Here is an 11235-nt window from a genome sequence, read left to right on the forward strand (position 1 = left end):
TGTATGAGGCACTAAAGGTATATAGGACTTATCCCTCAGAGGACCATTTCAAAGGTTTTAAGTTTCGACCCTCCGGATGCTTTAAAAATAATCCAGGGATTTAGAAAGTCTGAAAACAGAGTTATGCTCAAGATAACAGTATGGTACACAACGTCCTCCATTTATCACAAAAGACAGCAAGAGGTCAGGGCATAGTCTCACCTCCAAAGTATAGACTTGAATCTACCAAAGATAGTTGTTTATGGCTGGGGCTTTTGAAGGGTCTGGTGTCACAGAATCATTACATTTTAAAAGAGAGAGACTGAGTGATGGGGAGAGCAAGCAAGAGAAAACTTTTAAGAAGAAACTTGATCCTCTGCAGGGCAGTGAATGACAGCTTAATATTTTGTGTAAAATAATCTGCAGTAAAGCAAATTCATTGTGTTTTTGCAGTAAAAAAAAATTATAATAGGCAATCTTTCTTATTAAGAATAAAAATAATGAGGAAATGTGCATGTAGTGGGTTGGAATGAATTGCTGAGGGAAGGTAGTCAATGTAATTTTTATGCAGTTAATATTTATCAGTGTATTTTTTCCCCAGTGTAACACTGTTTGAATCATTGTTTTTATATGTAACTCTCAATGGCATTTGGGATTCAGTGTACAAAAATATGCTAAAGAAGAAAGTGTTATTTGTATATTGATGTAAAAAGCAAAAGTAAGAAATATTCTGAGTTTTTAAATTCACTTACATATTTATTAAAAGTAATTTTATTTTGCCAAAACTTATATCCTATTTTCACTAATAAAATAGCACCATGTCTCCTGAAAACAACTATTGAAAAACCTGGTTAGAGTCACCTGGGTGGCTCCGTTGGTTAAGTGTCTGACTCTTAATTTCAGCTCAGGTCATCATCTCAGGGGCCTGGGATCCAGCCCCATCTTTAGTCCCACATCCAGCTCTGTGTCCACCAGAGACTGCTTAAAGATTCTCTCTCTCCTTCTGCCCCTCTCCTTGTACTCGTTTATGCTCTCTCTTTCTCTTAAATAAATAAATCTTAAAAAAAAAAAAAAACTGGTCATAAGCGCACATAACAACTATAAAGCAAGTAATTGAAAATTAAGAAACTATTAAGAAACTATTTGAATTGAAAATTAAGAAACTATTTAGCTATCGAATATGTAACTGTTGTGGCGATAGAGAAGAAAATTTCCCCAAATTAGACTCCTAGAAATATATACAGTGAGAAGAATTCATATTGTAAAACTTAAAGGACATTTCTTCTAAGAGATCTAAAATCCCAGTAGGAAGTATGCCTTCATATTCCTAATAGATACTAAGGACACACTTTTGGTTCTAAGATAATTTGAAAAGTTCACCGTATTTTATAGATTCCATTTTTTAAGAGACTAGTTTAACGTACAATGGTAGGTGCATCTTTTACTTTTAGCTCAATAGTTACTAATAAATTGCTATGTTTGCTTTAGCTCTCATGTTCATTTTATTACTCTCATGTATACATATTCATTCTCTTTCTTATTGAACCACTTCAAAACAAGTTGCAGACATCAGGATCCTTCACCCTTAAGTATTTCAGTGTATTATCTCCTAAGAACAAAAATATTCTCTTACATGACCACAATACAGATATTACATTCACTAAGCCAATTCAAAAAGTCCTACCAGTTGTCCAAATAAAATCCTTAATGGCTTTTAAAAAAAATTGAAATGCAATCAAAAGCATTAATTCAATTTATTCTCATTTTCTTCTAACAGGAATTCTACATTGGTAGGTGTGTTCTTTTCAGCGCATCACATGAGAAGGCATATGATTTTTCCTAGCAATATTATTTTGATCACTTAATTAAAGTGGAATCTGACATGGATGTGTCTATTATATTTATATACTTTTTTTTCCATTTTAATGGTAGCTTTTTTCCATTTGCAGTTAAAAAAAATGGTCTGTGATACTTCGGAGTATATAAATATCCTATTTGCCAACAAACTTTTACTAATGTAAAGGAGTTTGATGATTTAAGGATAAATATTTATCTATTCTTCTGGGATATTGTTAACGTTCTCTCAATATGGGTTCATACTATTTTGTACTCCCAGTAGCACAGCCTCCCCAGCAAACTATATTCTCAAGATTTTGCTATTTGTGAATCTGATTATTGAGAAATAGTTCATCAGTATAATTTGCTTCCAAGGATCTGCTTTATTGCTTATCAAATCTGGTTGAACTACGTGACTTGGGTCTGTAGCTAGTGTTGTGCCAGAGCCATTGGTTCCCAAGAGCTAATTATGCAAGTGTTCCCAAGTCCACATTCCCTGACATTGTTGTGGTAGCTGAAAATTGGCCACAGTGGGACTACTTACTCTGTGGAAGTCACAAAATGTTACAGTTCAAAGCTCCTCTCATCCCTGGAAATCCACGTGTTAAGTGGTTATTTGTCCACCACTTTTTGTGGCCAAATGGGCTTCCTCATACCCCTTAACTTCCACCCAACCTAAAGTTTGGGGTCTACCTGTGGGGAGAATGGGATCAGCAGCCATCTGAGAAGAGGCTGATGATGTGAGCTGCACATTGGTGAGAACAGAGAGCCTATGAGAGGAAGGGTTCCCTCTACAAGTGACATATTACCCTCCCCACATAGAAAAATGTGGATGACTGTCTGTCAGTCTCTCACCATTCTAGCAACTACATACATCATTCTTATTCCTGCAGGGAGAAGCTGTTGAAAAGCAGAGGGGGTGGTTAGTGGTTCCTACCAATTATCTTCAAGAGAACAGAAGTTTGTATCTTACTGGCTGGTGAGACCACAGAGAGAATGAGTGTGCAGCCCTCCCCCATCCTTTTATGTTTTTCTTTTGTCACATTTTTTTTTTTTTTCTTTTCCAATAGAACAGATGACAAACCTGAGGTTCAGAAGAAATTAAGTGCTGTTTTGAAAGCCCATCAAATTCAGGGCCAATCTAGGGCTAGACTTTTGAACTCCTGCATTCTAGTATGTCAGACTGAACCTCTCCTGTTACAGAGCATGTATGCTTCTGAGCTGACATGTTACTTGCCCAAGAACAGGTAGCAGGCAGGTGACGGAGCCAGAATTATAAACACAGGTCTTCTGACTTCCAGCTCAAGCAATCTTTCTGGTGACCCAAAGTATCACTGCTCTACACGTGTAATTTTTGTGCTCTTAGCTTCTGAGTGGGCTTTGGGAATTCCAGTCCAGCATCCATGAAGGAAAATCAAATGATAATAACTTTGCCTTGCATTCTTGTAAAAACCAAAAGACATCAGAGTGAAAAAACAAAACCAAACAAAAGCCTGAGCATGACATCCAGACCTGTTAAGTCGGAATATCTGAAAGGGAGAGCCCATCACTGATTTATTTTTCTATTTTAATGTACTTAATTCATGATTTCATTTTTTTTATGATTTCATTTTAAAGGAGTAAAATTTACATTTTTGATGTAGAGTTCTGTGGTTTTGACAAATTCATCCAATCAGAAAACTACTGCCACAGACACTCACGATATAACTTTTGAGTCAGCCACTATCCCAAATCTCAGCCTCTGGCAACTGCGTATTTATTTCCTGTTACTAGTTTGCCTTTCACAGATATAACAGGAAAGGAATCATGCAGTACCTAACCTTTCATGTCTAGCTTCTTTTACTTACAACAATGCATCCATTGTTGTGTGTCTCAGTGATTTCCTTTTACTGCTCAATATATATGACTGAACCACATTTTGTTTTTTCATTTATTGTTCAAAGATATGCTAGGTTGTTTTCAGTTGGGGTAATTATGAATAAAGCCATGATAAACATTCATACACAAGTTATTCCTTTCAGATAAATACATGGAGTGGGAAGGCTAGATATGAGAAGTAAAGGCTTATCGCATTATAAGACCATAGTAAATTGTTTTACAAAATGTCTGTAGTATTTTGCATTTGCATCAGTATGATGAGAGCTTCTTCCCTAGCATTTTATATTGTCAAGTTTTTTCCTTAAATGTATCCATTTTAATAAGTTGCTTTTGCTTAGTGCCTAATGATGATGAGCTTCTTTTCATGTGCTTCCCACCCATATGTTTTCTTTGATGAAGTATCTGTTCAAGTCTTTTTGACTTTTTATTTTATTTTATTTTTATTTTCTTGTTATTGAATTGAAAGGTTTGTGAATATTCTGGGTAAAAGCCCTTTATCATATATGTATTTGGAAAATATTTTCTCATGTTTTATAGCCTTCCCTTTTCATTTGTAAACCTGTTTTTAATGGGTACTTTTTAAATTTTGGTGGAATCCAATTTATACATTCCTTTTCTTGTATGGATTATGATCTGGGTATTATATCTAAGAAATATTTGCCTAATCCAAAGTCACAAATATTTTATCTTATGCTATTCCAGACATTTAAATTTTTAGGTTTTAGGATTTTGTCTATAATCAATATTGAGTTAATTTTTGTATAAGGTGAGAAGTATGGATTGATGTTTTGTTTATCATTCCTTCTTTCCTTCCTTCCTTCCTTCTTCACAGAGCTGTCCAATTGCTCCAGTGAAGTTTTTTTGAATTTTCTCCATTGAATGTCATTTTTTATTAAAAATCCAGTAGCCATAAATGTATGGGTCTATGACTGGAATCTCTTCTGCTCCATTTCAGTATGTACCTAGACTTCTGCAAATATCACACTGTCGTAATTGCTATGTAGATTTATATTAGATTTATAATAAGTCTTTCAATAGGGTGGTTAAGTCTTCCAAAATAATTCTTTATTTTTAAAGTTATTTTAAATACACTAGGATCTTTACTTTCTCAAACAAATTTTATAATCATTTTATGACAAAAAAAGGCTTCCTAGATAATGATTAGGATTGTATTGAATCCATAGATCAGTTTGAGAGATGTGTTCTTAATTATTTGTGTCAGCTTGGCTGAGCCATGAAGTCTAGATGTTTTGTCAAACATTATTTTGGATGTTTCTGTGAGGCTGTTTTTGGATGAGATTAACATGTGAATTAGCAGTCTTTGAGTAAAGCAAATGGCTCTCCATAATGTGGGTGGGCCTCATTTGATTACCTGAAGGCTTGACTAAAATAAAAGCATGAATTTCCCCTAAACAAGAAGGATTTCTGACAGTCAGTCTTTGGTCTGGAATGCAATGCTGGACTTTCCCTGGGTCTCCAGAATACCTATCTACCTTGTAGATTTTGGATTTGCCAGCCTCCGTAATTGCATGCATCAACTTCTTTACTTTTTTGTTTGTTTGTTTGTTTGTTTTTAAGATTTTATTTATTTATTAGAGAAAGAGAGAAAAAGTGTGCATGAGCAAGGGAAGGGCAGAGGGAGGGGAGAGAGAGAATCTCTGGCAGACTCCTTACTGAGCACAGAGCCCAATGCAGGGCTCAATCCCATAACCCTGAGATTATGGCCTGAGCCCAGATCATGAGCCTACTCTCAACCAATTGAGCCACCCAGGTCCCCCTGCATGAGTCAACTTCTTAAATCTCAATCTCTCTCTCTCTCTCATTCTTTCTACACACACACACACACACACACACACACACACACACACATCGTAGCTTCCATCTCTCTGAAGAACCCTAATATAAGAAATTAACGTCTTAAAAATATAATGTTTTCCAAACCATGAATACAATAATTCTCTCAATTTGTCCTTGATACCCTTACCCTCACTTTGTTGTTTCCAGTATTCATATCTGGCATATATTTTGTTAGATTCATATTCATATTGTGTATTTCTCCTTTGAATTCTTTTGGATTCATATATTTTGAAACTCTGTTGTTAGGTACACACCTATTCAGGATTGTTGTGTCTTTTGCTGTATTCAACCCTTTACCATTATGCAAAGTATTTCTTTCTTGCTGGTAGTATTCCTTGTTCTGAAGTCTCCTTTATCTGATAGTAATTTAGCCATTCCAACTTTCTTTCGATTATTGTTTTCATGATATATTCACTTTATTATTTTAATTTTTACTCATCTATTGAAAGTAGATTTATATAGACGGATAGATACTATTTCTAATTGAATCTGACAACCTATTTTATTGCTGTATTTAAAACACTTAGATTTAATTTAATTCTTGATATGGTTTAAAATTTTACTTTCTGCTATTGTTCTTTACAATTTTAATAGTTCTGTTTTCCTTTTTCTGACTTCTTTTTGAAATTTTGAGTGTTTGGGGGCACCTGATGGCTCAGTTGGTTAAGCATCTGGCTCTTGATTTTGTCTTAGCTCTTGATCACAGGGTCGTGAGATGGGCCCCAAGTCAGGCTCCCAACTCAGCGTAAAGCCTCCTTGAGATTCTTTCTCCCTCTCCCTCTGTACCTTCCCCCACTCATACTCTCTTTTTCTCTCTCTAAATAAGTAAACAAATATAAACTTTAATAAAATAAAAGAAAGAAATTTTGAGTATTTTAGTACATTTTAATTTATTTATTGGTTTTTGGCTATATCTATTTTGTCATTTGATTGATAAATTACAATATATATATTTAAACTTCCTCAGTCTATTTAGTAAGTTAATATTTTATCAATTTTATAAAAAAATAGATGTCTTATAATCTGGGGTCTCTTAACATCCCCCCATATTATAGTTATCATATATATTCCACATACATACCTTAAAAATGTGACCAAAAAGCATTACAACTTATACATTCTGATCTCATACATATTTTAAAGAATGTAAGAGGAGAAAATAGACTTTTATATTTTTTGAAATATTTAACATTTCTAATGCTTGCCTTTCATTCTTGGTATTCTATGTTTCCCTCTTGTATCATTTAGTTTCAGCCTAAAGAACTTCCTTTAATATTTCTTTCATAGGAGGTCTACTGGCTGAAAGTTCTCTTAATTTTCTGTCATCTGAGGATAACTTTATTTTCTCCTTCATTCCCAAAAGGTATTTTCTTTCAGTCTAGAATTCTGGGTTGATTTTTTTTCAGCACTTTAAAGTTATTATTACTTCACTTCTAGGTTCTTGGTAAGAAAACCCATAGTTTTCAAGTTGTCTTCCCCTATATGTAATGTATCACTTTTATCTGAGTGCTTTCAAGATATTTTTCGTGTTTGTTTATAAACTATCAGAGCAAAATTATGTTTTTATCCTGTTTTGTATGTGTTGAGCTTCTTGAATCTTTAAACGTAGATCCTTCTCTATGTTTGAAATGTTTTCAAACACTGTTTCTTCATTCACTTTTATGTACACCGATTTCTCTTTTCATTTAGGGACATTAATGACATTATATTATAGTTCCTTGGCTTTCTTTATTTAGATAAAGATTAGATAATTTCTACTGACCTACTTTCAATTTCACATACCTTTTTTTTTTTTTTTTGTCTTTCCATTCAGTTATTTAAACCCATTCTATTGTTTGTTTGTTTTGTTACTAAAAAAAAGTACTTTTCAGTGCAAAAATTTCTATTGGTTCTTTTAAAAATCATTTTATTTCTTTCAGGAACTTCTATTATTTCCAATTATTTCAAATGTATTTTCTTTTACTTCATGAAGCATAGTTTTCATAGTTACTTTAAAGCTTTTGTCTAATTGTGATGAGCTGAGTTGTGTTCCTCCAAAATTCATATGTCAAAACCATAGCTCCCAATGTGACTTTTGGGAGGTAATTAGGTTAAACAAGGTCTGATAGGACTGGGGTCCTGGTAATTAATAGGAAAAGACACCAGAGATTTCTGTTTCTCTGCATATATGCAGCTGTATGGTTAAAGGCAGACATTTACAAGCCAGGAAGAGATGCCTAGACACCAACTTCAGTAGCTCCTTGATCTTGGAGTAGGAGGCTCTGGATCTGTGAGAAAATTAACTCTTATTGTGTTTAAGCTGCCCATGGTGTTATGACAATTCAAGCAGACTAGTATACTGATAATTCCACATTTGCATTATCTTCAGGTTACTTAGTATCCATTGATTAAACTTTTCCCCAAGAATTAGTAAAACATCTTTGGTTCTCTTTGTATCAAAAATTTTATAATGTATTCTGAACACTTTGAATTTATGTTGTGTAGGCTCTGAAGCTTTTTACACTGGCCTGAGACTTTCATCATTCAATAGCGTCTTAAGAATTTCAGTGTTGGGGCTCCTGGGTGGCTTAGTGGGTTAAAGCCTCCTCCTTTGGCTCACGTCATGATCCCAGGGTCCTGAGATCAAACCCCACATCAGAATTTCTGCTCAGCAGGAAGCCTTCTTCCTCTACTCTCTCTCTCTGCCTGCCTCTCTGCTTACTGGTGATCTCTGTCTGTAAAATACATAAAAGCTTAGGGGCGCCTGGGTAGCTCAGTGGGTTAAAGCCTCTGCCTTCGGCTCAGGTCATGATCCCAGGGTCCTGGGATTGAGCCCCACATGGGGCTCTCTGCTCAGCGGGAAGCCTGTTTTCCTCTCTTTCTGCCTGCCTCTCTGCCTGCTTGTGATCTCTGTCTGTCAAATAAATAAATAAATAAATAAATAAAATCTTAAAAAAAAAAAAAAAAGAATTTCAGTGTTGAATATACTTAGGCTTGGTGATTATATTAGAAAGGGGCTTCCAAGAAAATTATCTTGATGTTGAGTTCACATGATAGGAACAAAACTTTGACCCATATTGTCCAATTTTGCTTGATGTAGTTAAGTGAAGTTGATAGACTCTTCCTCTATCCAAATTACCTTTCCTTCCATTACTGGCATCTGGTAGATTGGGACCAAAGGAAGTTTCAATAACGTGAGGTAAATACATTTCACAATGCTTTTGCAAGATCAGTTGGTTTGTTTTGTTTTGCTTTTAAAGATTTTATTTATTTATTTGACACAGAGATACCGAGAGAAGGAACACAAGCAGGAGGAGCGGAGAGGCAGGCTTCCCACCGAGCAGAGAGTACAACACAGGGCTCAATCTCCAGACCCTGGGATCATGACCTGAGCCAGACACTTAAATGACTGAGTCACCCAGGTGGCCCAAGATCGGTTGTTTTAACTAATTGTTATTTTTTTATATGAGTATACTCCCTAAGACATAGAGTGATATATTTATATATAATTTAAAAATAAATTCCTTCTGTAGTTAATAACACAAATGAATTTCTCAAAAGTATGTTAAATTCTTTCATTTGTAGCAGCACAATATTTGTGATATAAAATATGATATTTTTTGATTTATGTAATAAAAAATATTTTAAAATCTGATAGGCTTTGAAATCTCAGCATTAGCTGCAGAGTTATGAGAGTAAAGTCCAGCAAACTGCAACAAAGTCTTGCTTGTTGCTAATATAAATTAACAATAGGACAAGAACAAGTATTTTAACGCTTACACCAATTCCCTACCATTCCAAATTACACTAGTTTAACAGAATATCAAATTGCGGTGATTTAAAGGCCAAGTTGCCTATAGTCTGCAGGACTTCTGCTACTGAAGACGAAGGCAGAGAAAAGCCTATTTGTACTTCAACCAAGTGGCTTAGGAATGACTAGATTGTGTGTGTGTGTGTGTCTGTGTGTGTGTGTGTGTGTGTGTACGCGCGCGCACGTGCGCGCATGCGCCTGTACACATACACGCACCCGTGTAGAACAAAATAGGCAATCTAATTCCATAGAATTCAATAAGCCTTTGGAATGCAAATTTTAACTGTCAAATCTTAATTAAAATGTACCAGTCAGCACTATTTAAAAATTGGAAGAGAACTAAGTGGTGGGTTGTTAGAAAATGTGCAACTTGCCTTCTAAATAGAGTAGGTAGGCTGACAGGTATATAATTAACATCACATCAAGTGAAGGACAGGAAGCCTACTGTATTTCCTTGAAGGGAGGAGCTTCAGCAATTTCCAAGGCAGGGAAAAAGGTTCTTCAATCAGAGTTAATTTGTAATTTCTTTTATTTCTACAGAGAATCTACTTTTTAAAATTGAACTTCCCTGAACCTTAGAAAGCAGTGACATTTGCAGAGTTGAGGTTTTATTCTAAGAGGTTAATATTAACATAAATGTTTAGGCACCTTATGTCAGCTAGAACACTTTCTCAGTCTTACTGGACTTCTGGTATCTTTGGGTCACAGCCCTCTTCATCTTAACTTTTTTGTTGTTGTTGCTCTATATTATTTCACTCCTACATAAGAAGGTAAACTAGGCAGCTTCCATTTAGAAGAAAGAGAGGTTTTAGTCCCTAATGTTATTTCTATAGAGAGAATTAAAATCAAGATCTAAACCACATCTTTGGCAATGATATTTTTACCAGGAAAGTGTAACTTTCCTAGGCTGAAACTAGTTTGGAGTGGATGGTAAAAAAAAAAAAATTACCTTGTTTTTGATTTCCCTTAGAATTGTTCACTAGTATGAATCTTTCTAAAGAGAATATTCATGAGAAAAAATTTCATCAGGATACGATAATTAGTCAACCCACCATAGGAAGCAAGATTAAAATTACTTCAAAAAGTAGTCCTGCAACAGGTAGGTCGGGGTAGGGACTCCTTAGAAAAAGTCTGGAAGAACTAGGTCACTTCGGAAAGTTAGTGGGTTTGGATTCTAGGTATGGGATCTTGACAGGTGAGATTTGGAATAAGTAGGAACTGTACCAGCACAGAGGAAGAAGGTGGATATAACACTAATCGCACTGATTTCTATAGGACATGCTGGAAGTTCAGGGTTCGTACAGGGTAGAAAGATCTATGAACATCTGTTTTAGAATAGTGCTTTCACTTTCTGACTTTATTGCCTCTATTTCCAGAACATACAGAGAATTTTGAGAACTAACAACTTAGGTATACAAAATTTCAGTTTCTAACTGCAAATTTGGAGCTAAAGAAGGCAAACCTTTTCTCAGTTCTCTATGGTACATGCTGTCAACTTGGTACATTCTAGTGATGGCACCGATTCAGTTATTCACCAACGTGGAGTCACTCGCAATAGTGCTGATCCTTATTGAACTAGGGATTTGAAATATAAATGAAAAACAAAACAAAACATAATAACAAGCTCACAACTGGACCGCTTTATCTTTCCATTCCTCTTGCATTTTAAAAATTAAAGCTCTAATGTAGAGTAAATAATAAATGGCTCTTGTTATTGTAAGCTCTTGCTATGGACAATGCGAGGGGAAAAAAATCACAGTGTGCAACCTCCAGCTGCTAATTCCTACACACTTCATTAATTACTCAGAATTCAGACAAGCAGGATATTTAATTAGTTTCTCAAATGCAAAAAAGAAAAATAATAACATTTAGCCACCACCATGCAAATACACATC

The sequence above is a fragment of the Mustela nivalis genome (genome assembly GCF_964662115.1).
Source record: "Mustela nivalis genome assembly, chromosome: 9".
Lineage (NCBI taxonomy): Eukaryota > Metazoa > Chordata > Mammalia > Carnivora > Mustelidae > Mustela > Mustela nivalis.